The sequence below is a fragment of the Phodopus roborovskii genome, unplaced genomic scaffold, assembly GCF_943737965.1.
Source record: "Phodopus roborovskii unplaced genomic scaffold, PHOROB, whole genome shotgun sequence".
NCBI lineage: Eukaryota > Metazoa > Chordata > Mammalia > Rodentia > Cricetidae > Phodopus > Phodopus roborovskii.
This window is the reverse complement of record NW_026126727.1, coordinates 1,056,434-1,082,843: the sequence shown is the minus strand read 5'-3', so window position 1 is coordinate 1,082,843 and position 26,410 is coordinate 1,056,434. Positions and strand designations below refer to the sequence as shown.

General features: G+C 44.1%; 1 pseudogene; it reads left to right on the top strand.

Annotated features, from left to right (window-relative positions):
• LOC127214528 (protein regulator of cytokinesis 1-like) overlaps positions 1-24,347 on the top strand; it is a 99,957-nt pseudogene extending 75,610 nt beyond the window's left edge.
• The last annotated feature ends 2,063 nt before the right edge of the window (positions 24,348-26,410 follow it).

Here is a 26,410-nt window from a genome sequence, read left to right as displayed (position 1 = left end):
TTGAGTGCCATCCACATCCCAACTTTAGGAGGTATTTGTCCTTGATCTGCTGGTCACAGCTGCTGCAAACACACTTGCATATGGAGCCCGAGGTCATGGACTGTGGCTAGGATGAAGGGGAAAGCTAGGCCAATGAGGAGATGGAGACCTTGTCCCTGGCTCCCTCAGGATTCACCTGCTGGAATAGCAGACCAAGTTCTGGTTGCAGACCCCTCCTCCCTTCCATATCCCTCCAACCCGAGGCAGCTAGGAGGTGGGGGGGTCTGTCCTCCCTTCTCAGTTTTCCCTGCCCTGTACTTGGGTCTCCCAGACATGCAATGTAAGGGAAAATGAATAACTAAAAGATATAAAACTCATGGTCAGAAGGAAAAATAGGAAAGAACAAAAGTTTGTGCCAAAAATACATGGATAACTCCCAATCTGGAGAGTGCAGAGCTCATGAGCTGTTCTTTGGAAAACAAAAGAACAAAGGAGGAGCTCACCACCAACTGTGCAGACTGCTCCCTGCCCCCCATTATTTTAAGGAAAAGGCCACTAAGCCTGCCATTCCCAGAGAAAGAAAACCCCCAAACCTTGCAGGTGTTCTAAACAATCCCGCCTTGTAAAAAGTTTGTTCTCTATGAAATCTCTGTAACTTTGGAAACCTTATCGGCTGAGACTGGCAGTCTCAAATCACCCTTTCCCTTTAAAATGATTTGCAATTGTAAGTATACGTGGGCACCTAACTCTTCCATTAGAGTGAGGTCCCAGCTGGTTCGGTTCGGTTCTTAGCAATAAAAACCTTTTGCCTTTGCAGTTGGCAGTCACTTCCTTGGAGGTTGAGGAAAATAGGTAGGCAAGACACCTGGAGACCTACAATCCCCTACCCAGGCCCGTTCAAGGACCTGGGGTCCTGGTCCTCCCAGCCACCAGCCACCCACCCTCACTTCTCTGATTTGAACCCAGGTCCTGCTTGCCTGGAAGTTTTAGCCTCGCCACCCCACTCTTGAAGGCCCCCACAAGTGGGCCACATGTGCAGCTTTAGGCATCTGAGCCCAGGCTCAGCTGGTGGGCCAGCGTGCAGCCTCCCAGAGCCTCTGCTGCCAGCTTGTGACTCCAAGTCTATGGGGCTTTGGCACTTGCCCAGGCAAGCCAGCTCCCCTCTCTTCTAGACTTAAATACCAGGGAACACCCCGCTAAAGAGGGCTCAAGGCCTTGGGGGAGGGGGGAAGTGGAGTGAGAGTGAAGAAAAGATGACTGACCAGGGTGGGGGATGGGGAGAAAAACTTGATTGCCACATTACCCCAATTAAAAGAGGAAGGCATACATATATGGTGGGGATTTTCTTTTTGAATAGGATACTCCTAAAATTGAAGAGCAAATTACAGTGGGATTTAAAAAGCCTGGTAATTGTTTCAACAATTTGAATGAAAATGCTTCAGACTAAAGGGACCCAGCAGCTCTTTGGTAAACTTGAAGCAATTAGAATGGTAAGAGATTTACACTAGTTTCTTTATGGTGTGAATTGCCACTTAGTGCTCAGTAAGTCAACATTTTTTAGCTACTAAAGGATTATGTTTAACCAGTGGAAAAATCTGGTTTAATAATGGAAATATCCAGCTGAATTTAATTTGTTCCATTTAAAAAACAAAACAAAACAAAAAACCCCTCACCCAACAGGGGTCAGTGTGTCCTAAGGATGGGCTGCACTTCCAATTTTCTACAAATGCAAGCAATCTCTCTGAAAAGTCTAGCTTAGGGCTGGTGGGTCCACAGATTCCACCAGCTCACACCCTCTGCATTTTCGCCCTTCTTCTCAGTCCTGTGCAGCTGCTCTCAGGCCAGGTCTGGGAGAATACAAAGTATCCAGGTAGAAATTCTAAGCACCCCTCCCCCGACACAAACAGGAAACCACCAGTGTGCCACCTGAATCCTGCTAGGGCCCCCAGTCTGGGAACCAGCTTCAAACTTGAGCCATCCACAGGTCTTGCCTCTGAAGATAGGTGACAGCTTTCCAGCCCCCCCCCTACTCCCCCTGTCCCCCATCCCACCTCCCCTTAGGCTTGCCTCTTGCTCTGGGGTTTGCCTCTTGGGTGTTTCCAGTGAAATCATTTTGTTTCTAGTTCTTCCTAAGAGTGGGGAGACTATGGAGAACCAAGTCTTCAAATCTGTTGCCAGACCACATAGGCAAGAGCCAATCAATGCTCAGCAGAGCACAGAAATTGGTATCTGGTGCCACTCCCCAAATGCCTGCAGGCACTATCCCATCACTGCCCAGAACAGCAAAATAAATGTAATAAAGGCAGGAATCACATGGCTCTGAGACCTTAGACTTCAATGTCTCCTCACCTCAGCTTAAGTGAGCCTTCTGGGAGGGGATGCAATGATTACTACATAACATTTAAAAAAAAAAAAAAAAAGTTCAAATGTCCGGTCTGGAGATAAGGCAGTGACAAGCAATTTGTGAACCTCTGCTAGGAAGGATCGAAACTTTTTCTTTCTCAAGGAAACTGTCTTCAAAGGACCCCGCTGGATGTTGGCGCCTTGCTCTCCTTCACTCTGGGAACCGCCAGCTCTGGCATGTTTTCATTTAAGTTTACACAGAAACATCTGGTTCTTCCAATACATGATGGCCCTGTAGATGTTGCTTATCACATACCAGCTCCAGAGGGTCAGAGGCTGTGGGTATCTGTGTTGCCCCCTCCCCCACCCCTAAGGGACAAGGAAAGCTAACATGTAGTGTAAGACCCTCAGAATGAGGAGTCTTCCAGGTTTGGTCGATACCCCAAGAACTCAATGTCCAGTCCAGTTGCTGCAAAACGCAAGAGGCTTTAATGGACAGGAAAAGTTTGTGCAGACGGGCTCCTCCAGCATGCAGGCTAGGGAGAAGCCCCCTCCCCTGGGCCCAGGTGTCTTTAAAGGCAAAACCACAAGCTTAGGGAGGGGGTGGGACCCTCTGTCCATTGAGTACATGACCCTTGGAGGCCGGATGGTCTCCCTATTAGGGTCAGCAGACCTTAGGGCCTCAGGTGTGCTAATTAATATTGTCTGTGCAAACCAGAGTTACAGCTATCTCTTGACCCTCTTTATCACCTTTTGACTCACAGGAAAGGAGGGGCAGTGTGAATTCTTCTTATCTCAGGGCCTTGTGAGAGGAAGCTAGCAAATTCCAAGGAACAGATATTGGTTTCTAGGTTAGTCCATCATTAACATTACTTTTTAGGTCTTTCAGTAGGACTACAAAGCTACAAGTGAGTCTCAGTCCAAAGAGGTCTCAGTGACCTTAGTCACTCCAGAACCCATGCTTCCTAAGACTGAGGTCTGTCCCTCCAGGAAAAGTGGGAAAGCAGTTGTGTTTTCCAGAAGGTGGAACCTCACAGGGAGGAGCGGGTGTGGGGGGAAAGCCTTTTCCTAGAGAGAGAGGCCTCACCTCCTTATGGAAAATCCTGCCTTCTCTACATGTTAAAATCTTTATCTGCTCCAGACAACTTACTCAATTCATTGTTAAAGGAGGGAAAAATATGAATGACCCATCAACTTGATTTCTTTTTCTTTTTCTTTTTTTCTTCTCGTTTACAGTCTGTCTTCTGCATCTGATTTGTATTAAATTCTTAATCCCCAGTCAACTCCTAAACAATGACTTGGGTTACATGTCTTTTCCAGGAATCCTGAAGGGGAAGCAGATGTCTTCTGGGCTCCCAAGCCTTATTCCTCTCTAAATGTGCATCTGTGGTGCTATCTTCATTTTCGAAAACAATGAAGGTGCATCTCAGCGTGTAGGTTTGATTTTCAACTAGATTTGGAATCAAGGAGTAATACAAGAAGGATGAAGTAATGTTGCTTTTATTTATTTCCCCACAGATGGGGGTGGCACAGTGCAGCCATGCATTCCCTTGCTAAAGTATGCACTTGGGCCTCTCAGTAGGGGGTAGGAGAAATTTCTATCTGAATGGAAAAGTGCAGGAGCTCTTTGTTTGCTTGCTTTACTGTTATTTCCCTATAAAGTGTCACTTAATTTATAGAAGATAAATTTTTAAGAAGTTACTTTTAAAATACTTTTATTTCCTAGTTTTTCCTTTTAGATAAAATCAGAACATTAGGAACTTAGGTAATATAAAGTCATCTTGGTCTTTATTTTTTTCAAGGATTATAACCAGGCTTTGTTACTTCAGTTAGACAGGATATGTGCAGTAAAACACAAGGACACTAACTCTTATTCCCTTGTCCTGTTTGTGCAGAAGATGTAGAGAGATACTTTGCCCAGACCTGTCCTCAGCCGCTGACAGAGGGGTGGGCAGTGGAGGGGTGGACATGCTTTCTCAGGGTGAAGTGAGCCTGGGGCTGAGTAAGGGCTGCAACTTTGTGTTTTCTTTAATTGCCTCTTTTGCTCCTTAGACACAGAACTTTTGAACATACACCATCCCTGCTTTCCTATTCCCCGGTTATACACATATTCATATTAGCGTTCTCCATCCAGTTCCCATCAGGAAATATACTTTACATTTAGTGCAGAATTAGAGGGACCCAAGATTTAGAGTAACCTATATTCTGGTGGCATACTGTGGATTCAGGTTTTGGACTGACTGCCACAAAATCTAACCATTGTTTTGTTTAGTTTTTCTTCATCCACCAGAGAAAAAAATCAGGTCTTGGTGAGGGAATCCACATAATAATGTATTTCCAACAAGATACTGCCCTGAGATGATCCTCCTGGATGGAAACATAGTGGTGCCGAACACAGGCTTTGTGGCATATAGAACCAATACCCTGGGGAGGAATTAAAACTAGAATCTAGCCTTTACCTTTGCCTGCTAGCGAGAATGCTTGAGTGGGTCTTCTGGAAAGCCCAGCATGCCAGAGCTGTTTGGGGGAAGTGGGTAGGGGCGCCCGCTTGTACGATGCTTTTCCATCCACCCTGGCTTAGGCTGGTGGCTTTCAATTACATTTTCAACACACTAATCTTGATCTAAGATTACTTGATCTAAGATACTGTCTCTGCATAAGTGTAGTAAATGATTCGTTTTTAGAGGGTCTGGGCTTAGAGAAGGAGGATGACATCAGACTGAGGCTGATGATCTAAAAGGCTGGTTGGTCTGTGTCTGCCCAGCTCCTGGTGCCTGGAGGGACTTCGATCTCATTGACCTCATAATTGCATGTGTCCAGCATGCTCCTGCGAGTGGGAGGTGGAAGGCAGAAGGTGTTGATTCTTGACTGTTTGGAGTGTGCTCCATGACAAAAAGCTATGGGTCTCTTAGAGGAGAAAGCCACTATAGAGATGCAGTCTGGTACCAGAATTTACAGCAAGACAAAGCCAATTCATTCATGACATTATAATGCCATGTACAGGTTTGCACCTGGCAGGTGACACTTGTGTTTTGCTATGTGGGTTCTGGGAATTGAACCTATCCAATGGTCTTTATTGGTGAACCATGTCTCTAGCCTGTAATAATATCTTTTAAGTTTAACCTTTCTTTGAGAGAGAGATATTTAGTGGCTTGGATAGTTAACTTAGTATGTAAAGGCATATGCAACTTCATGATATAAGCCTGAAGACCTGAGCTCAATCACCAGAACCCATCCATATAAGTTATAGAGCAAATATTGAGTCCATAATGCCTTCTTGCTCATCTTTCATTGCCCACAGCTGCAACAAAAGAACAACAATATCACTCAGGAGGAACTGAGTACTGTGTGTAGTGAGTTTCAAGTGAAGCCATTTCAGATGTGGCAGTACAGAGTGCTTGGGGGACGGATTGGGATCTAAGATAGAGGAATATGTTTTTAACTTAGCAATGCAAATGGAAAGCATTCTTGTAAGAGGAGGAGACATATGAGAAATTTGAAAGGTAGTTAAGTTACCCTATTGATATAAAATAACTATCAAGCACTTCTTGCTGTATTTCAGTTTTGTAGAGTATAATAATGTTTTAACTTTAAGGAAAAGGGTGGCCTGGATCTTTGTTTAAAAATGGGGGGGATAGGGAGACATTGCAGAAATGGGTTAATTGGTAAAGTCCTCCCCTCAAGTGCATGAGAACCTGAATTCAGTCCTCATAATGCTTGCAAAATAAGCCAGATTGCCGGGCCATGCTTTATGCCTTTAACCCCAGCATTTGGGAGGCAGAAGCAGGCAGATCTGAAGGTCAGCCTGGTCTACAGAGTGAGTTTCAAAATAGCCAGGGAAACCTTGTCTCAAGGGAAAAAATCATAATGGTGGCATATTCTTGTAACCTCAGCATTGTTAGGGCAAAGAAAGGTGAATATTGGAGGCTTAAGCATCAAACCAATGACAGACCTTGTTTTCAAAATACCTAAAAACAAGATAGCAGCCGGAGAAAAGGTTGAACAGTTGAGAGCATTTGCTGCTCTTGCATAGGAGCTGGTAACAGTTACCAGCATATGTGGTTCACAACTGTTCTGGGAATCCAGCACCCTTTTGTGACTTTACTGGGCACCAGGTTCATATGCAGCACACTTAAATACATTCAGGAGAGAAGCTCATACTCTTGTAAGTTAGTCTTTAGAACAAAAAACAAGGCAGACATTATCAGCCAAAAGTTGGTCTCTGTCCTCTGTCCATCTTTTTTTTTTTCCACATATATGTCTGTGCTACCATCCAGCCCCACAGAATACAGTGGGTTCATAAGAGGCAAGGATACCTAATGATACAAAGAGGAAGTACCAGACAAACTTCAACCTTTGTGGCTCTTGTAATATTCAAAAGCTACATACCACTGAGCCACCCAGAATGGTTATGAAAAGTTGGGACACATAGGGAGCTTTGAAAGATAATGATGACTGGATCTCATGTTCCAATTACTGTTACAGGAACCGCTTACTACCTGTGTCTATAAATGGAGAAAGTCTGGCAATCAGACTTCCTTTGAAGGGTAAGGATAATTGATCCCTGGCAGGGAACAGCATTCAAGCAGATCGTGACATTAGAGCAGTTTCCTTAAATTGACATAAATGATGTAGATTTGATACATAAAGTTTCTCTTTTTTCTTAAACATTCAATATTAAATTAGGTACATGAGAAGTTGGCAGTACACTGGTACATCTGTCTTCCTTGAATGTATGGAAAGTTTTTAATAATGCTAAGTGAAACTATGTTTGTACAACATATAATTAATATTCACTCTATTCCCTTCTTTATCCACTAGGAATAGAGTACGATCTACTAAATTGGTTGTTATTGGTAAAGAGGTATTCATAGGATTATTAGTGTAAGTATTCAGTTAATAAGAACTAGATATACCATTTTCTAGATAACCAAAGTAAGCTTTCTGGTCTTTGTACAACTCTTACAAAAGTATTCTGGCACTTAAAACAGTCAGCTGTAATAAAATAGATTGGATTGGTGGGAGCATAAAATGAGGACATTTTGCCAAATTAATGATTTCAGGTTTGTAAGATGAAATGAGTTCTGGAGTTAGTGTTCATGATGATTACACTGCTATATTTATAATTGCTTCTTAACTTAGACACACGTTCTAAAAAACCCATCATAACGTTTAGAGAATTGTACAGTTGATCCAATTCAGTTACTGAAAAGTGTAGCTGACACTTGGTCATTGTACATATGCACAAAACACAGCCTAGTTTGAGCACCATCATGTCCAACCTGTGGATTAATACAAAACTCTAATCTAACCACTGTGGATGCAATTCAGTAGAGGAAGCTTGGCCAACATGATGTCCTAGTTTTACTTTCAAGTCAAAAATAAGAGCCAACTATGTCCAAAGGCAGTGCAAAGGCTGTAAAGATGCTCCAGAAAAACAACTCTATAAATTACAGAAAACAACCACTGATTCTCAACAATCACTGATTTCCATTAACATCTGTTAACAAAACAACTGTTCTGTTCTAAAGTTTTTCCTTGATACAGTGACTCTTTTAGACTCCTACAATGCTCCCTGACCCAGGGCTTCCTCAATGTCATTCAGGCTGCCTCAGTTTGCTATCCTTAGTGCCTCAGTGCCTCCTATCCCCACTTTTGCTGCAGCAACTACCATCTGCATAAGTTTCCCTGGGCTGCATGGGTGTCCCCTCCCCCTATTGTAGAACTGTTCCCCCACACATACTGTCCCCTCCCCACTTCACCTGAGTGCCTTGCAGCTTTGGTGTGTCTCCCTCGGTGTCCCCCAGACTGAATTTGTGCCCCCTCAGCTGCCTTTGGATCTCCAAACCCCCGACTCCCTTGCGTCTCTCCCAGCTGCCTCAGTTTCTCCACAGCTGATTCAGTGCCCATCAGCTACCCTGGTGATCCCCTGGCTGCCTCAGTGTCTCCCAGGCTGTCATGGTATTTCATAGTGTCTCCCCCAAATGCCTTGGTGTCTTCTCTAATTGCCACATTTGCCCTCAAGCTGCCTCAATGTGTCCCAATCCTGCACACACCTCACATAATGGACCCCAGGCTACCTTGGCATTCCTCTCAAGTCCCTCAGAGTTCCTGAGGCCACTTCAGTGTGACAGGGAATGTTCTCTCTGCCAGCTACCTCAGTATGTCTCAGGCTGCCTGGGTGTTCTCCTGGCTGCCTCGGTGTCCAGGTGTCCCCCATACGATGCTTTGGCTTTGGCTGCATCAATGTCCCACCTTCTACCTTCTCATTGTCTCCAGACTGCCCCACTGTAACTCAATGGTGCATGCAAGAGAAGAGCTGACCAATACTGATGCGAACTGAGGGACCACGAACTGCTTAGTGTCCCACCACTAGCTGCCTGGGTATATCCCTCCTGCCTCAGTGTCCCCCTTGTCCCCTGCTGCCGCAAAATATACCCCTTTCTTATTAGGTGTCCCACTACCGGCCTTATGCCACTCACTGATTCGTCATTCCTCCTGGCTAATTAATCCCTCCCCTCTTTATGTTCCAAAAGATTTAATGTCTCCCCGGAGTTCTCTAGGGCCCTGCATAGATCCCCAAGGCACCTTGAGCAAGCCTGAAGCTGTTGGCTGGAACATCTTGCCCTGCTCCCCCAGTTGTTATTGGTTCTCTTCCTGTTTTGCTAACACACATCTGCTGGGGAGGAGCTAAGCCCAGAAACTCTTGACCTTGTTGTTTTCCACTGTGCTATGAGTCCCTATATACGCCTGATCTTTTCCCCCCAATGAAGCGCACTCAGCATCAGAATTCCTCTTTTTTCACTCTCTAAGCCTTCACCTGATTAGTGGAACACATTGTAGTGGGGGCTCTACAGAGTTCCTCAGTATCCCACATGCTACTTTAATATCACACCCAGCTACATCAAAGTCACACACTTTTGTCAGTGCCACCCTTTCACCTCAAGGCCTCCAGGATGTCTCAGTGTCACCAAGGCTGCCTTGTTGCCCTCCCCCCCCCCTGCCTCATGCTCACCAGCTGCATCAGTGGTCCCTGTGTCTATAGTTCATCCCACAGAACAAACCAGGACAACATGGAACACACTTTTCTGACTCTTCAGGCACAATGGATGAGATTCTGCCCATGTTTATGTTAATAGAGAGACAAAGTAAAATAACTTTATGAAGTCACGTGAATGAAGGGAAACAGATCTACAGTAGACCCAAGGAAGACTTTCCTGAGGAACAGATGGCTATATTTAGAAATCTATGAGCAACAGGTTTCAGGCAGAAGGTGAAGAACACTCTACCCAATCTACAGCATTTGCTGAGACTCCATTGTAGTCTGCTTTCATCCAAGATGGAACAAGAGATATCACCTTACATTTTTATCTGACACCACTAATGCCAAAACAGATGAGAATCTTTTGTTCACAATATATAAGATAAGGGATTGTCAGCAATAATGGTCATGATCACAAACCTTGCAAAGGGAAGGGACTGAAGTGGAACCAGGGAGATTGTCTGGGCAACCTACTGAGACCCTCTCAAAAACTAAAAACTACAGGTGTTACTCAGTGGTAGAGTATTTATTTAGCATGGATAAGGCCGATGGTTTAATCCCTAGAACTTAAAGAAATAACATATTTTCAGGATATCAACAAAACTAGCCTCTGCAAAAATTTCCATTTAGAACAAAGTCATGGTGGTTAGGAGATCTCAGAGGAAAATAAAAAGGGATGACTGGAAAACTTACAGCAAGACAGGAGGAACCACTTCTAATATCCCATATCACATAGAACAATAAGATTACCAGAGCTGACTGAAGACTTTAAAATAGCACAGTACATTGATGATTCTACGACAACAGGAAAATAGTAAATATATGAGGTGAGAGACATGACAACCATTCACTTTTGATCATCCATGTTGATCATATTCATAGGGATGTTATTGGAACATAAGATACAACCACACATCATTGAAATACACAAAAGTATAAACAGAATTTAAAACTATACTTTATGACAATATAATTAATAAAGATAAATGTGCTGAGCAGATAAAGATTCATATACTAAAAACTACTGATATTACTGAGAAATCAGGATAAATCATTTGTATGTACTTACATTTTTTTTTCTAAGATCAAAAAGTTAATTATTTAAAGGTCAATCCTCGACATTCTAATTCTCTGAAGGCTGTAAGACATTTATTTTATATTTCTTGGTTAAAATTATTCATTTAATGCATGTGTTTACAAGAGCACGTTTTGTGAGACTTGGTTATCTTCTTCCACCTTGGAGTTTTAGGAATCAAACTTAGGACTTAAAGCTGGGTGGTAAGTGCCTTTGCTTGCTGCCTTAGTTTCTTTTCTGTTGCTGTGGTAAGACATTGGCAACAATGTAACTTATAAACTATTTAATTCTGGGCTCATGGTTCCATGACCATCATGGTGGTGAGAATGGCACGTGGGGGAGCAGTACCTGAAAGCTTGTATCACCTTGGTTCACAGCAGAAGGCAGAGAGAAGTAACTGAGAATGACATGGGCATTTGAAACCTCAAAGCCTACTCCCAAGGACACTTCTCCCCCAAGGTCATGTGGGGACTACCAGAGCAAAGTTAGCATCTTAACAGCCATCTTTCCTACTACTCTTTTAGATACTAACATATTGGTAATTTTCCATTCCCCTATGACAGTTATCCTGTTAAGCATATGAAGCGGCCTGACCCTGAAAGAGACCTGATACAGACTTATTGTATAGCAACTTATCTTATAACAGAACACTTGCATCCTGCTTGGAAGGACATTATGTCTCCCCCATATCCTCCCTTTGGCCCATTCCCTCATTTCTCCACTACTTAAGCCCTGTGGTTATATTCAATAAATGAGACTTGATCAGAATACCATCTTGTCTCCATCTCTTGGGTCTCTTTTTCCCTCATATTCACTCCCCCCACCCCCAGGGTTCCTGGTGGGGCAAGGGCAAGGTCACACTTTCCCAAATACTTGCACAATGAGGGACCAAGCATTGAAATATATGAGCCAATGTGTCCATTTCTCAAATCCCCAAACTTGCAGAGCAAAAGACTCCAGATTCTTTATTTGAAAATAAGTTTATAAAATTCCTGTGGAAGCCTGGGAATATAGGCTTGTGGGAGAACACTTACATAACAATCACAAACCCCTGGTTTAAACCCCAGCAGTACAAAAACAAGTCAGAGAAATACAGATTAGTCAAAACCTCTACCCCACTGCTTTAGCTGCTCAGTGTTAAATATCTCTGGTTTGTCCCTCATCTAAGAACATACTGGGTCACAACCTCTACATATTTACATTCTGACTCACCTACAGTATCAGAAATCAGATGTATTATAGGCACAGCTTGACAAGAATTAAAGTCAATGGGAAGAAACATGTCTGCAATATGCCCTGAAATTTGCCATGGCAAGACAGTTTTAGTCTCCACTTTTGTGTCCCCTCTCCCACCCAGACCTGCAAAGGCACACTCTTCACCAAAACACATGACCTGTGTGGTTGGCTAAATACACAGCAACTTTTCTGCCACTTCCTCAACCCCATTGTGAAGAAATTCATTTTCATCTTTAAAAAAAATTCCTTGCCTCTCCTAAGAGGGTTTTTCTCACTTTTGCCTTTGCCAAGCCTGTTGCAATCTGCATTATCATTGTCTTGGTTTGGGCTACCAGGAGTACTGTGAGTAGATTAAAGAAAAAAAAAAAAAAAAAAAAAGGTCACATACACAAGGAAGGATACAGGACAGGACTGTATACAGAGCAATGCTTCATTAAATCTAAAAACTACTTGCAGACATGAGTACTCTAATAGAACTCACTGCAACAGCGGACTTCACAGACTTTTCACTGAGTCTTATTAGTTTCATGAGAACCCATTCTGTTAAGACAAAACTTGCAAGATTTTTCCTGACAAAGGGAGTCCTACCTCTTCCTCTCCAGACCTCAGAAGCGTTTTACACATTTTGCTGCTCAGGGAATTGATTCCTTGTGCATTCTCCCTCTTCCTGCCCCTCTCTGGCACTAACCTTGCTCCTCTGACCAACACTATCACCTTTTAACTTCACAGAGGACAACACACCCTCTTAACAATGTCACTTAGGATGGAAATGACCAGGCTGGAGGAGGCAAGCATTCCTCCAAATTCCTGGTTGTCTACAATTGCTTGTCTATAATCAGGAACAGCAGCTTTTCATTTGATGGTATTTGTTCACCAAGATTTAGACAATAGCCAAAACTGCATTTATATCTAAAACATTGTGTTGATCACTAGTTCTTCTTGCCTCAGGTATCTTAAAAACCTGACTGAATCAGGAGGGGCTCACAGAGAATAACCACAAATCAAGCAGGAAAAGCATCAATCATCAGGGCTATTTAGGCATGGAGTGATGACATCAAAGGGATGTAATGTCAACTGAGCTAATGTTCAATATTGCTAGCTCCAGTAGCACCGTCTCTTTCATGAAATGGGTTTAAATAAGAATAAAATAGATACCATTGTGAGTATATTTGGTTTTTTAATTTAGAGACTTTCTAAAAATCCAAACACTGATCAATGCAGCAAACCTCCCCACTGGACACAAAACACAAATCACAAGCATTCAAGAGCACAAGGAACACTGTTCCTTCAAAGACAAACAAGGGAAGAAGTACCTGGTAGCCTTGGAAGCATTAATAATCTCTTTAATAAGAGGCACATGTAGGGTGATGTGCTTGGAGGCTTGCCTAGGGGAAAGTCTTTGGTGTTATCTGGGTGCCTGGCCAGCCCATGCATTGTACCCATAATGCACCCACTTCAAAATCTGGCTCCCTCTGTGCCCTAGAAGAAAAGCCACAGAAAGGGATATGATATACCAAAAAAAAAAAAAAAAAAAAAAAAAAAAAAAAAAAGGCCAGCAAAGTTACTGGGGAACAGACTTCTGGTTTCTTCCCCTTAAAAGATTTTGTTCAGTATAGGAAGTGAGCAAGGCAGTGATTGTGCTAGAGGAAGAGTCTGTCACAGGCTAGGGAAAAGTGCCAATAGGCAAGTGGGATGGTCAAAGGATGGTCAAAGGAGCTGGTGTCTCACACTTGGAGCTCGGGCTGAAGGTAACAGGTGCCATTTGGCTTAGTGTGACTAAATTATGTGTGGTTAGTCTGTGAGTTGCCAGTGCCACTTACTCATAATTCCTCTAGCCCAGATTACAATTGTGTCTCTACACTTCAATAATCAGCTAAGAAATCTCTTGAGCACATTCCCCATGGAGAGATACTCATTTAGCCTAGAGGCTGGAGGTGGGGCCTAGTCCCTACTTTAAATGACTTGACAGATTTTGATGATACATCCTAGAAGGCATCACCCTCCCTGTGGAGTGGGGGGAATGGAATGGGTGGGGAGTCAATGGGCATGGGAGGGAGGGAGACAGAACTAGGATCTATATGTAAATTAGAAATTTTTTATATGTATATATATACATATATATGTACATATATTTAAAAAAAAAGAAGAAATCTCTCACAGCTGTGTGCAGTCATTTTGTTTTAACTATTTCTTGATGTGGTCAATTTGACAACCAAGGATAGCCATCAGAAGATGCATCAGTAAGATGCATGTGCTAATGTCTAGAGCAGGGACCTAGCATTCTAGCCACTGTTCTTGATCCTAGAAAGCCTAGATCCATCTGCAAAGCCAGCATCTATTTGAATCCATTTTTGGAAACTTGTAAGAAGGACCTCCTTTGGTGGTTGACTGGAAATTCAATTGACACAAACAAAAGCAGGGATCACTGCAAGTGTCCTAAAGAGCAGAGCTATGGGTGCTCTGTTTCTGTCATCATGGGTTCATCACTGACATGACTTTCCATGTTTGGTTGAGTTCAGCCACCTCTTCCGTGGAATCATAGTCCCTCATCCCAAGCCTTATTCCCTGTGTCCCCTATTCTGCTCTATGCTAACTCTTAGTATGAGGACTTGCCTGATGGGAGTGTCACTATTTCCATGTAAAGGGACAATAGCTGTCCCTCTGAGGTACAAGGATATCTCAGTTCTGTTCTGAGGAGGCAGCCAAGCTCTTAACACAACAGGCTCTTGCTGGATTAGACTGTGGGCCCATGCAGCACATGACACTTCAGAGAAATAAGGGAAGGGGAGACACAAGTTCATGGTCTTTTGTCAGAAGGGGAGTCAAGCCAGGAGTCCTGAGTTCCCACCTCACAGGTGGGAGAGTTTTACCCAACTGGGGGGGGGTTAAAGCCAGAACTCTGCACTTCCTTGAAGCAGCATACTGGATACCTGTCTTCAGTGTGGCTGCAAGGTGGACACTTACCCAGTATGCATGCACAGTGCTCTAATTTCCATCCCCAGAACTGCAGGCAGGAGACATAAAAGACAGGGTTAGGTAAAACCAAAGGAGGAAAGTGGAAACGAGCCTCCAGAGGCAGCAACCCATCATATCCTGAGTTGCTGGAGGTCTTTTCTCCTCTCTTCTCCTCGGGCCTCTTAGCAGCTGTTCTTGTGTGGCTTTCTAGGCCCAGCTTTTGCAAGTTTCACTCCCAATACAGAGTTGCCATAGACTGTGTCCTGTTCTGTGAGTGCCTCGCAGGGCTCTCCTACACCCCGGGCTCAGATGCATATAGGTACCCCTTACACTGGTCCTAGTCCTGGGCTCTGCCTCCCTTGCCCCTCCCACTTTCCTGAGAAGCCCTTGGTTGCCACCATAGCCATGGCTTGCCCCAGCTGCCTTCAAGCCAGACAATTCCATCAGCCTCTCCCAAATCGGTGTCCCAGCATCCCCCAGGCATACTTCCCCTCTCTCAACCAGGAACCCCAGGACCAACCTCATACACATCCCTCGCTGGCTTGGGTCTCTGGACATGACCACCACGAGAACTCACGTGGACTTGGGCCCACAGTCCACAGCACTCCTTGGCAGGCTCCACATCCAGACAACCATTGGCCTGCTCACTGCTCCCTGCTGCTCCTCCCACACTTGCCTCTTTGGAAACAACCCCCATTGCTCTCAGACTTTGGGGTTCCTGGGATGCTGATTGGGCGTGATGCTAGCTCACCAGAAAGGTGGGCCACCTTAAGGGCATTCCCCATATGAAGTCCCAGTAAGGCCACCCTGCACTTGGTTTTAAAGACCCCAGCAGACCCCAAGAGTTTGGAGACTGTCAGCAGGGGAAGGTCCTTGCCCCCAAGAGACGAGACCAGACCACTGGATGCAAGTAAAAGAGGTTATTCATTGTTTACACACAGGTACCTATGGACGCTTCAGTCTTTCGGGAGACTGAGAGAGTGTGCCTAGGTAAAGCATATGCAGATTATATAAGGTTGGTGTGACAAGAAGCAGGCTTACAGAAGCAGAAGCATGGTTACAGGGATTTCATTGTTTCATCTAAATGTAGCAGTTGTCATTAACCAAGGACAGTTATTTATTCGGGATGGGCACAAAGAATACAAAGAATTCAGTTATGACTCTCTCAGCATCCTGGATACCCTCCTGCTGACCTTGCTTTAGTCCAAGCTGCAGACTTGGTTGGCATCGGATGCGAGCAGCACCTGGTTCCTGCCTGTTCTTTTCTCATAACTTGACCTTGGCAATTAATGAGAGCAGCTCAAACAGACAATAAGCATAGTGGGGGTTTTCAGGTTCATTCCCTTCTGGAAGATCCATAAAGCTATTAGGTGAGGCGTGATATGGTACCGTCTTCCCAGCTTGCTTCTCAAACACATAGCTTGCTTAGAGAGGAGCATGGAGCCATGCCCACTCACAAATCCCTTTGCTGAGAGGTATGTGCTTGCCTGCCTGATACCTGCAGAGAAAATCCTCACCAGTTTTTGTTCTAAGTGGCACTCCCTTCCTCTTGGAAGGCACCGTCCTGAGAATCTTGCCTTTGAGTGAGAAAGGACAGGCCATTTGAAAGTCCAGGTCTGGAGGCCAGACCTGCCTATCTGTAGGAAGCTGCAGTCCCCACTGTGGATGGGTACAGTGGCACAGTGGCACACATTCAAGTTCCAGTGGGATACCTGGGTAGATTCCCACTTTGTATGAGTGGAAACAAACGCCTGTACCTTGGAAGGGCAAATAGTGCTCTTCAGACCCAATATTTTCTTTTGCTTTGTTTTGCAGACAGGGTTTCTGTGAAGTTCAGGGTTTCCTGGAACTGGCCTGTAGAGCAGTGTGGCCTGTAACTCCTAGAGATCCACCTGCCTCCACCTCCCAGGTGCTAGGTTTAAAGTTGTGAACCAGGGTAGGATCACATGGGGGTGAATGACAACTTGGGTGAGATGTTTCTTTCCTTTCACGAAGGGGACCTGAGAATTGCACTCAGTCCTTCAATGTTGACAGTGATCCCTGGACCTGGTGGGATTTTGTGAGTATTGGGGTTTAGTCATGGGGATGGAGCACAGATCCTCACATATGTTAGGAAATCACCCAAATACTGGGCTATATCCTCAGCATATGTTTGTTTAGTGCAATGGGATTTGGGCCCTCACAATGCCAAGTGAGTACCCAACCATTGAATGGCCACAGACTGGCACTCTGATTTGTAACCTCTGACATCTTTGCATGCTGCCTGGTTTTGTTAACAAAGACATATCCTCTAGGTGACAGTATCTTCATGGAGTCCCTCACTGTCAGACATAATTCAAGATGACTGGACACTCTGAATGTTGATGTCCCCACCATTTGAAGTAGGGAGGAACTCAGATCACTGTTTTAGATTCAAACTGTTTTCTAACCAGCTTAGTAGCACACACCTGTCATCCAGGCACAGGGGTAGGGAGAGCATCTCCTGAAGGGTCTGAGGCCAGCCTTGGCCACACAGACAGGTGCTACCTCCATGTCCAGCAGCAGCCACAAGCCAAGCATTGAGACAACCCCAGTCAGTGATGGGAGGAAAGCCAAATGGAAGTTCTTATTAGCCACATGGGCACCATATGTAAAGAGTAATTTTTTCTGCCTGCTGCCTGTCTTGTCCAGCCACCAGTCCAGCCCCAATTAATGCACAGAAACTCTGTATTTGATATAAGGCTGTTGGTCAGTTACTTGGTTCTTATCGGCTAACTCTGTCTAAAGTATTGACCCATTTCTGCTAATCTATGTATTTCCACGTGGTCTACTCTTACCCTCGGAGAGCCTCCTGGTGCCCAGCTCTCTCCAGACTCTCCATCTTGACTCTTCCTTCTACTTCCTCTTTCCTCCTTCCCTCCTAGTCCCACCTGTCTTGCTTTCCTGTTGGCCAACACTGTTTTATTCATTAAACAAGTATGAGAAACATATATACAGAATGACATCTCCCATCGCCCATGTGAGCCAGGATGCTCCGATATGGCAACTGTGGCTGAAGAGACAGGGCAAGGAAGGCAGCAGCAGGTGCTTGTTTTTATTTTTTTATTTATTTTTTATTCATTTATTTTTTATTTTATTTAATTTTATATAACAAAGTCCATTTAAAAGAAAACAAACATTCATACACAATATTTTGAATTTGGGCGTCGTTCTTTCCAAGCTACTTCCTGCTGGTAAGGGGCACTGTCTTGGGGGGATTCAAAGAAGATTCAGATATCCTGGCTGTAGTCTGTAGGGCTGTTTTGTCCAGCTGTTTAGAATGTAGGATTAGCTTGTACTCTGTTTCAGGCGGTCTGGCGTGATCAAACCTCATTAGTCTGGAAGGAATCCACATCTTTTCATTTTCTGTGGAAATAAAAATAGAAATCCTTTTTCCCAGTAACTTGTCCTTCAACTTAAATTTTGGAGTCAAACCATTTTTTTTAATTTATTTTATTGTTTTACATGTCGATCCCAGTTCCCTCTCCCTCCCTCCCTCCCTCCCTCCCTCCCCCGCAACCCTTCCTCCCTTCTTCCCTCCCTTTTACCCTCTCTGCCCTCTCAAATGCACTCTAAACACCCTCCCCTCCCATCCCCCCACCCCAATTCCATATTTAGGGGAATGCCATCCAGTTGGGGTCATGTAGATCTGACAGGTCCTGTGAAGTAGGGACTAGGGCTTCCCTCCTGTCTCTAGATTATGTCAGTTATCCCTCCATGGGGGATATGTTTGCAAAGTCCTTTTGTGCACCAGAGATACATCCTGGCTCCACTGTCTGAGGTCCCTTATGCTGCTCAGTCCTTCTGGCTGAGACCCATATTCAGGGGGGCCTGAGTCAGTCCCATGCTGGCTTCCCAGCTATCAGTCTGGGGGCCCTTTAGCTCCTCCCTGTTCAGGTAAGCTGTCTTTATGTGCTTCTGCCGCATGGTCTTGTCCTCTCCATCTGCATCTGGACTCTAGTTCGACTCAATGTTTATGTATGGGTGTTTGCTCCTATTTTCAACAGGCATTAGTTGAGGGCTCCATGGAGAAGTTAGTTGTTGATCTCACTCTCCTGGAAGGGCATTTATGATACCCTCTCCATGGAAGCTGAGATTGTTAGTTGGGAGCAGTCTTGTAGTTCTCTCAACCTTTCTTTGTGTTCAATTTTATGTTCAAACCAATATTGGCTCCCTCTTTTATGTTCTCTCTCTCTGTCTCTGTCTCTCTCTTTCCATTCTTCTATTCCTAACCAGGCTCAATCTTCCTGGTCGCACATGTCTTCCTTTCCTCCCCCTCATTTTCTCCTACTTTATATCTCCATTTGCTGCCCCCACCCACTTCACCTGAGCTCTGGGGGACTTGTGCCTTCCCAGTTCTGTGAGGGAATTTATATGAATCTCTTAGAATACACCTTGTATCCTAGTTCCTCTGGTGATGTGAATTATAGGCAGGTGATCATTTGATCTAGGTCTAAAATCCATATATGAGTGAGTACATACTGTGTTCCTCTTTTTGTGACTGGGAAACCTCATTCAGGATGGTTTCTTCAAGTGCCATCCACTTGCCTGCAAATTTCAAGATATCATTACTGTTTTCTGCACAGTAGTATTCCATTGTGTTGATGTGCCACATCTTCATTAACCATTCTTCAATTGAGGGGCATCAAGGTTGCTTCCAGGTTCTTGTTACTACAAATAGTGCTGCTATGAACATAGTTGAAAAGATGTCTTTGTTGCATGGGATGTGAATCCTGTCTGTTTATGCCCAAAAGGGGGATTGCCGTGTCCTGTGGTAAACTAATTCCAATTTTCCTGAGGAACCGCCATACTGATCTCCAAAATGGCTGTATGAGTTTGCACTCCCACCAGCAGTGGAGAAGTGTTCCTCTTTCTCCACATCCTCTCCAACATAACTCATCACTGTTGTTTCTAATTTTAGCCATTCTGGCAGGGGCAAGATGGTATTTCAAAGTTGTTTTGATTTGCATTTCCCTGATAGCTAAGGATATGGAGCATTTTCTTAAGTGTCTTTCAGCCTTTTTGATTTCCTCCATTGAGAATTCTTTCTTCAGTTCTGTACCCCATTTTTTAATAGGGATATTTGGTGTATTGTTGACTAGTTTCTTGAGTTCTTTGTGTATTTTGGAGATCAGCCCTTTGTCGGATTTAGGATTGGTGAAAATCTTTTCCCAATCTGTGGGCTGCCGTTTGGTCTTGTTCACTGTGTCCTTTGCCTTACAGAAGCTTCTAAGTTTGAAGAGGTCCCATTTATTAATTGTTTCTCTCAGTGTCTGTGCCCCTGGACTTATGTTCAGGAAGCAATGTCCTATACCAATTTGTTCAAGGGTACCTCCTAGTTTCTCTTCTAAGAGGTTCAATGTGGCTGGATTGAGGTTGAGGTCTTTGATCCATTTGGACTTGAGTTTTGTGCATGGCGACAGACATGGGTCTATCTGCAGTCTTCTACACACCCTCATCCAATTGTGCCAGCACCATGTGTTGAAGATGCTGTCCTTGCCCCAGTGTTTAATTTTAGCTGTTTTGTAGAAAAGCATGTGTTCATAGGTGCGTGGATTAATATCAGGATTTTCAATTTGATTCCATTGGTCTACCTGTCTATTTTTATGCCAATACTAGGCTGTTTTCAGAACTATATCTGTGTAGCAGAGCTTAAAGTCACGAATGGTGATGCGTCCTGAAGTTCTTTTATTGTATAGGGCTGTTTTGTTATCCTGGGTCTTTTGTTTTTCCATATAAAGTTGATTATAATCCTTTCAAGGCAGGTGAAGAATTGTGGTGGGATTTTAATGGGGATTGCATTGAATCTGTAGATTGCTTTTGGTAAGATTGCCATTTTTACTATGTTAATCCTACCTAAACAAGAGCATGGGAGATCTTTCCATTTTCTGGTATCTTTTTTAATTTCTTTCTTTAGAGTCACAAAGTTCTTACTATATAAATCTTTTACTTGTTTGGTAAGTATTACACCAAGATATGTTATGTTGCTTATGGCTATTGTAAAGGGTGATGTTTCGCTGATTTCTTTCTCTGCCTCTTTGTCGTCTGAAAAAAGTAGGGCTACTGATTTTTTTTGAGTTTATCTTGTATCCTGCTAGTTTGCTGAAGGTGTTCATCAGCTGTAGGAGTTCCCTGGTAGAGTTTATTGGGTCACTTATGTAAACTATCATATCATCGGCAAATAGAGAGTTTTACTTTTTCCTTTCCAATTTGCATCCCCTTGATCTCCTTTTGTTGCCTTATAGCATTAGCAAGAACTTCTAGTACAATACTGAAGAGAAATGGAGAAAGAGGACAGCATTGTCTTGTTCCTGATTTTAGAGGAATTGTCTTAAGTTTCTCTCCATTCAGTTTGATATTGGCAGTTGGTTTGCTGTATATTGCTCATATTATGTTTAGGTATGTTCCTGTTATCCCTGACTTTCATGGGCATGTCCTTCTTCAGATTTGGAAAGTTTTCCTCGATGATTTTATTGAATATGTTTTCGACACCTTTGAGCTGGCCTTCCTCACCTTCCTCTATGCCTATTATTCTTAGGTTTGGCCTGTTCATGTTGTTCCACATTTCCTGGATGTTTTATGTTAAGGATTTGTTGGATTCATGATTATCTTTGGTCGAGGAATCTATTTCTTCTAGTTTATCTTTTGCGCCTGAGATTCTCTCTTCCATCTCTTGAATTCTATTGGTGATGCTTGTGTCCGTAATAGCCGATTTTTTGCCCAGCTTTTCAATTTCCAGCATTCCTTCCGTTTGTGTTGCCTTTATTTTCTCAACTTCATTTTTCAAGTCGAACCGTTTCCTTCACCTGATTAATTCTTTTTTCTTGGATTTCTGTACTTTCCTTAAGGTATTTTTTCATTTCTTCCACTTTTTGTTTGTTTTTTCCTCCATTTCTTTAAGGAATTTTCTCACATCTTCTTTGAGGGCCTCTATCATTTTTATGATGGTAATTTTTAAGTCATACCCTTCTGCTTCCTCTGCTTTGTTGTTATGTTCCATTCTAGATGGTGTAGATTCCCTGGATTCTGGTGGTGTCATGTTTGTCTTTCTGTTGTTAGGTGTTCTCTTGTATTGCTTTCTTCCCATAGCTTCTTCCAGTAGGTGTTTGTGGTGTATCACCCCCCCTCCCTATGGTACTTCCCAGATGGGCTTATGTGGGTCTGAGATTCAATATCTGTAGCTCTGTGTGGTCCAAGCTCTCTAGGAGGTTTCTCTGCAGACAGAGATCCAGGGATGGAGTCAAGGATTTGGATCCAGAAGATGTAAGCAGGTACTCACAGTGGTCCTCTGGCCAATAGCTCTGGCCAATAGCTCTGGCCAATAGCTGGCAGAAGAGGGCAGGGGCTGAGCTGGGACTTGAGAATGTTTTGCAGGATAGTGGGATCTCAGTGGAAACTGGCGCTCTCCAGCTGAGACCTGGTTCTTTGGGAAATGCCAGGATTTGGGGGTCAAGGGTCTTGCCTGCAGGAACTCTGAGTGGGCCTGCAGAGATAGGCTGATCTCTGGGAGGGGCCTGGGACTCCAGCAGAGGACTGGAGGCGGGGTCAGAGACCAAGCCAGTGGTGAGTGGTCCTGTGAGGATAGTTGGGTCTCCTTTGTTCATAGTTGCTTGGAGAAGTCTCTGAAGTAGGGAGGACCGTTGTCTCCACCCTCTGTCCCAGTGCTCAACCAGAGCTGCAGGACCATGGGTGGGGTAGGGCACAGGGTGGGGGGGGAGTAGGCTGGCAGTGGGGATGGGTGGGGGTGTATCAGAGCTCCAAGGGTGCTCTCGATGGGGACAGGAGACAGGAGCAGCAGGATCAGGGGCCAACCCAGGGAGTTCGGGCTGGGGAGGGGGGAAAAGAGGTTGTAGGAGACAAGCAGCCCTGATTGGGCCCAGACTCACCTCTGGCCAATAGCTGGTGGAAGAGGACAAGGTCTGACCTGGAACTTGAGAAGGTTTTGCAGGAAAGTGGGATCTCACAGGAAACTGGCGCTCTCCAGCTGAGGCCTCGTTCATTGGCAGAGGCCAGGATTTGGGGGTCAAGATCTTGCTTGCAGGAACCCCAAGTGGACCAGCAGAGATAGCCAGGTGCTTGTTTTTAATGAAGAGCAGCACCAGAGTTTCTCAGAGGTAATGCAGCCTAAGTGCTGAAGGACCGAACATCAGTCCAGTGTATCTCAGCCTGGAGCAACCATTCAAGGAGGAAAGAGCCCTGAGTCCTTGGCCCAGAGATACTGAGGACCCCAAGACCTGGGCTGCTGGTGGCTGTTGGGTTCAGGAGCAGGGCCATGTTGGGGTCCTGCTGTGATCAGAGGGTGCAGGAGAGCATTACAAGGGCAGACAAAGACCAAAGGAGAACAGGAAATGAGTGCAGAGATCTTGTGTGCTTCTGTGAATCAGAGATGAGATGTGGGATGCAGGTGAATGGGAGCAGCAGGCAGTGTCTGCAGAGCTGAGTCAGGGCAAGGGGAGAGATCACAGAGCCCAGGAATCATCCAAGATTTAATTATATTGGATCACAATGTGTGTAACCCAAGAACAAAGTTAGCTATCTTTTCTAATACTCTCTTAGATACTAACATACTGGTAATTTCCGCCTATGACTGCTTTCCTGTTAAGCATATATGATGCAGCCTCACCTTGGAAGAGCCCCGGCTGCAGGCTTATTGTATAACAACACATGTTATAGCAGAACACCTGCATTCAGCTTGGAAGGGCGTTCCACCTCCCTCACACCTTCCCTTCAGCCCATTCCCTCATCTCTCCACTATTTAAACCCTGTGGTAAATACATACATGCATACATACAAACATACATACACACACACATATATACATACACACATGCATGCATACATACATACACACACATACATATGAACATGCATACACACACATACATACATACATACACACATACATTCATACATGCATGCATACATACATACACACATACTCACATACACATACATACACACATAAACACATACATGCATGCATACATTTGATCAGATCACTGTCTTGTCTCTACTCTCACATATCTTGTCTCCTCATTCTCACTCCCTCCCTCAGGGTCATTGTCAACTGTCCCTGCTGGCCAGTAGGAGGGCTTCAGTGAAAAAAGCCACCCCAGGGAAGAGCCAGCCAAATCAAAAGAAGATAAAGAGAAAGAGGAAGCTGCAGATGGGAGCCTGCAGTCTCCAGACCTTGGTAAGTGAGCCATGCAAATGAGATAAGAAAGAAGCAACATGAGTTGGCACTCAGGATAGAGAGGTTAGGCTTCAAATGTAAGATTTCCTCAAATGTTTTTATTTTTGTGAAAGAGGTTTGTCCATGGTTTCCCACTGAGGCAACAATAGACGAGAAATGATGGAAAAGAGTAGAAGACACGTTAAATGATTATTATAGGACTTCTGGATCTGAAAATAAATCCCCATAAAAGCATTTTCATATTGGAACTTAATTGAAGAAATAATTTCTCACAAACAAATTGACCCTCTTGTTGCCAATATTATAGAAGAAGGAGAAAAATGTCTTAAACCGTGTGGCTTTGACCTTGGAAAAATTTTGAACCTCAGAAAAAAGACTCAGAGGAACATGCCAATGAGGAAAAGTACCTCATGTCATTTGAGAGTGATACTGAAGATATTAAAAAGTCTAACCCACAGACCCAAGACAAAAGTGTAAAAAGGACCCACTCTAAAAAGGATTTGTGAGCTAATCCCAAGACTAGAGATTTAGGAGCTAAACTATATATATATATATGTATGTATGTATGTATGTATGTATATATATATATATATATACATATATATATATCACTAAAAATGTCACTAGGGACAGACCATCCACAGATGATGACTTTAGTGATGAGGATTGGGAGGACTTGGATGACAAAGCAGCAGTATATCATGTGTCAGACTGGCCTTTATTAAAACAATGGCCTCTGCCCTATACACTTCTTCCCACGGTTCCTCCTCTAGCTTGCCCAGTCTTAAACCCCCAGAAAGAATTACAGGATAAAATTCAATACCTTAAGGAACATACTTGCTTAGAAAAAAGAACACCAAGAATTAATTGCCCAATTAGAAAGTTTAAAGTCTGACAAATCCTCTGAGACTTCTCAAAGGAACACCACACCACCAAGGCACCCCTTAAAGGGGCTGCCCCCAGGATTTCTCTTACCTAACAGGAACACACAGAGTCAGACAATGTAACTACCTTTCCTGTCTCTGAAACAACAGATGCACAAGGCGGTGCATGGTGACATCATACAGGTTTCCACTTTTATAGGGGTTTCCAATTTAATGTCATCAAATAGGTTAAAAGTACAGTTTTCCAATAAGGGGCCACAGAGCTCCTTATACTGCTGCCAGCATAGAATCTGTGGCTAATATACTTGGCTTACTCCTTCAGACTGGTATACCTTAACAAGAGCAACTCTGGCAGCAGGAGATAACCTCTTATGGAAATCAGAATTTTCAGAGGCTTGTAAAGAAACTACAAAATGAAATGCTCAAGGCGGCAATGGCTGGAATGCTGATATGCTGATGGGAGAAGGAAATTTTGAGGTAGAAGATGTTTCAAATGCAATATGATCCTGGGCTGTATGCCCAAATTCAAATAGCTGCCACCAGAGCATGGAAGAAGCTACCCACTAAAGGAGATATGAGCTCTTCCTTACCAATACTAAGTAAGGGCCTGATGAGCCCTCTTCCGACTTTGTTCGCCATTGACTAACAGCAGGAACTGAATTCATTGAACAATTAGTGTTCGAGAACACAAATGCTGCCTGTCAGGGTGCAACTAGGCCATATCAGAAACAAAACAAAACACATCTTTCTGGCTACATTTGCTTCTGTGCTGAGATAGGAGCAGCCTAGCAACAGTGGCTCTCCATGGCAGCCTCTATGCAAGAAACCACTGTTAAACAATTCCAATGAAATCATGGCAGAAATAAGTGTTTCATTTGTGTAGAGACAGCCTGCCACTCCAGTTTGTAACCTCTGACATCTTTGGATGCTGCCTGGTTTTGTTTACACAGTTGAGAGTGTACTCATGGAGTCCCTCACTGTTCAACATAGTACAAGATGACTGGACATTCAGAATGTTGGTGTCCCCACTGTTGGAAGTAGTGAGGACCTCAAATCCCTATCTTTGATTGAACTTATTTTCTAACCTGCTTGGTAGTACACACTTGTCATCCAGGTATTGGAGGAGGGGGAATCTCTGAAAGAGTATGAGGCCAGCTGGGTAACACAGTCAGGGGTTACCTCCATGTCCAGCTGCAGTCATAAGCCAAGTAAGCAGACATCCCCAGTTAGTGCTGGGCGGAATCCAGATGGCACATCCATGTGAGCCCAGGCTGCTCCAATATGGTAGCTATGGCTGGAGAGGCAGGGCAAGGAAGGCAGAAGCTAAGGGTTTTCAATGACAGGCAGGGCCAGGGATGCTCAGAGGTACTGAGACATAAGTGCTAAAGGAACCAGCAGTAGGCCAGCCAGTCTAAGCCTGGACTAACCATTCAAGAAGGAAGGAGCCCTTAATCCTGGGACCAAAGCTGCTGAGGGCCTTATGACCTGGGCTGCTGGGTTCAGGAGCAGGGCCATGGTGGAGTCCTGCTGTGCTCAGAGGGTGCAGCAGAGCATCAGAAGGGCAGATAAGGACCAAAGAAGAACAGGAAATGAATACAGAGATCTTTTATGTTTCTATGAATGAGAGCTGGGAAGTAGGGTGGAGGTGAAGGGGAGCAGCAAGGCAGTGTCTGCAGAACTGTGTC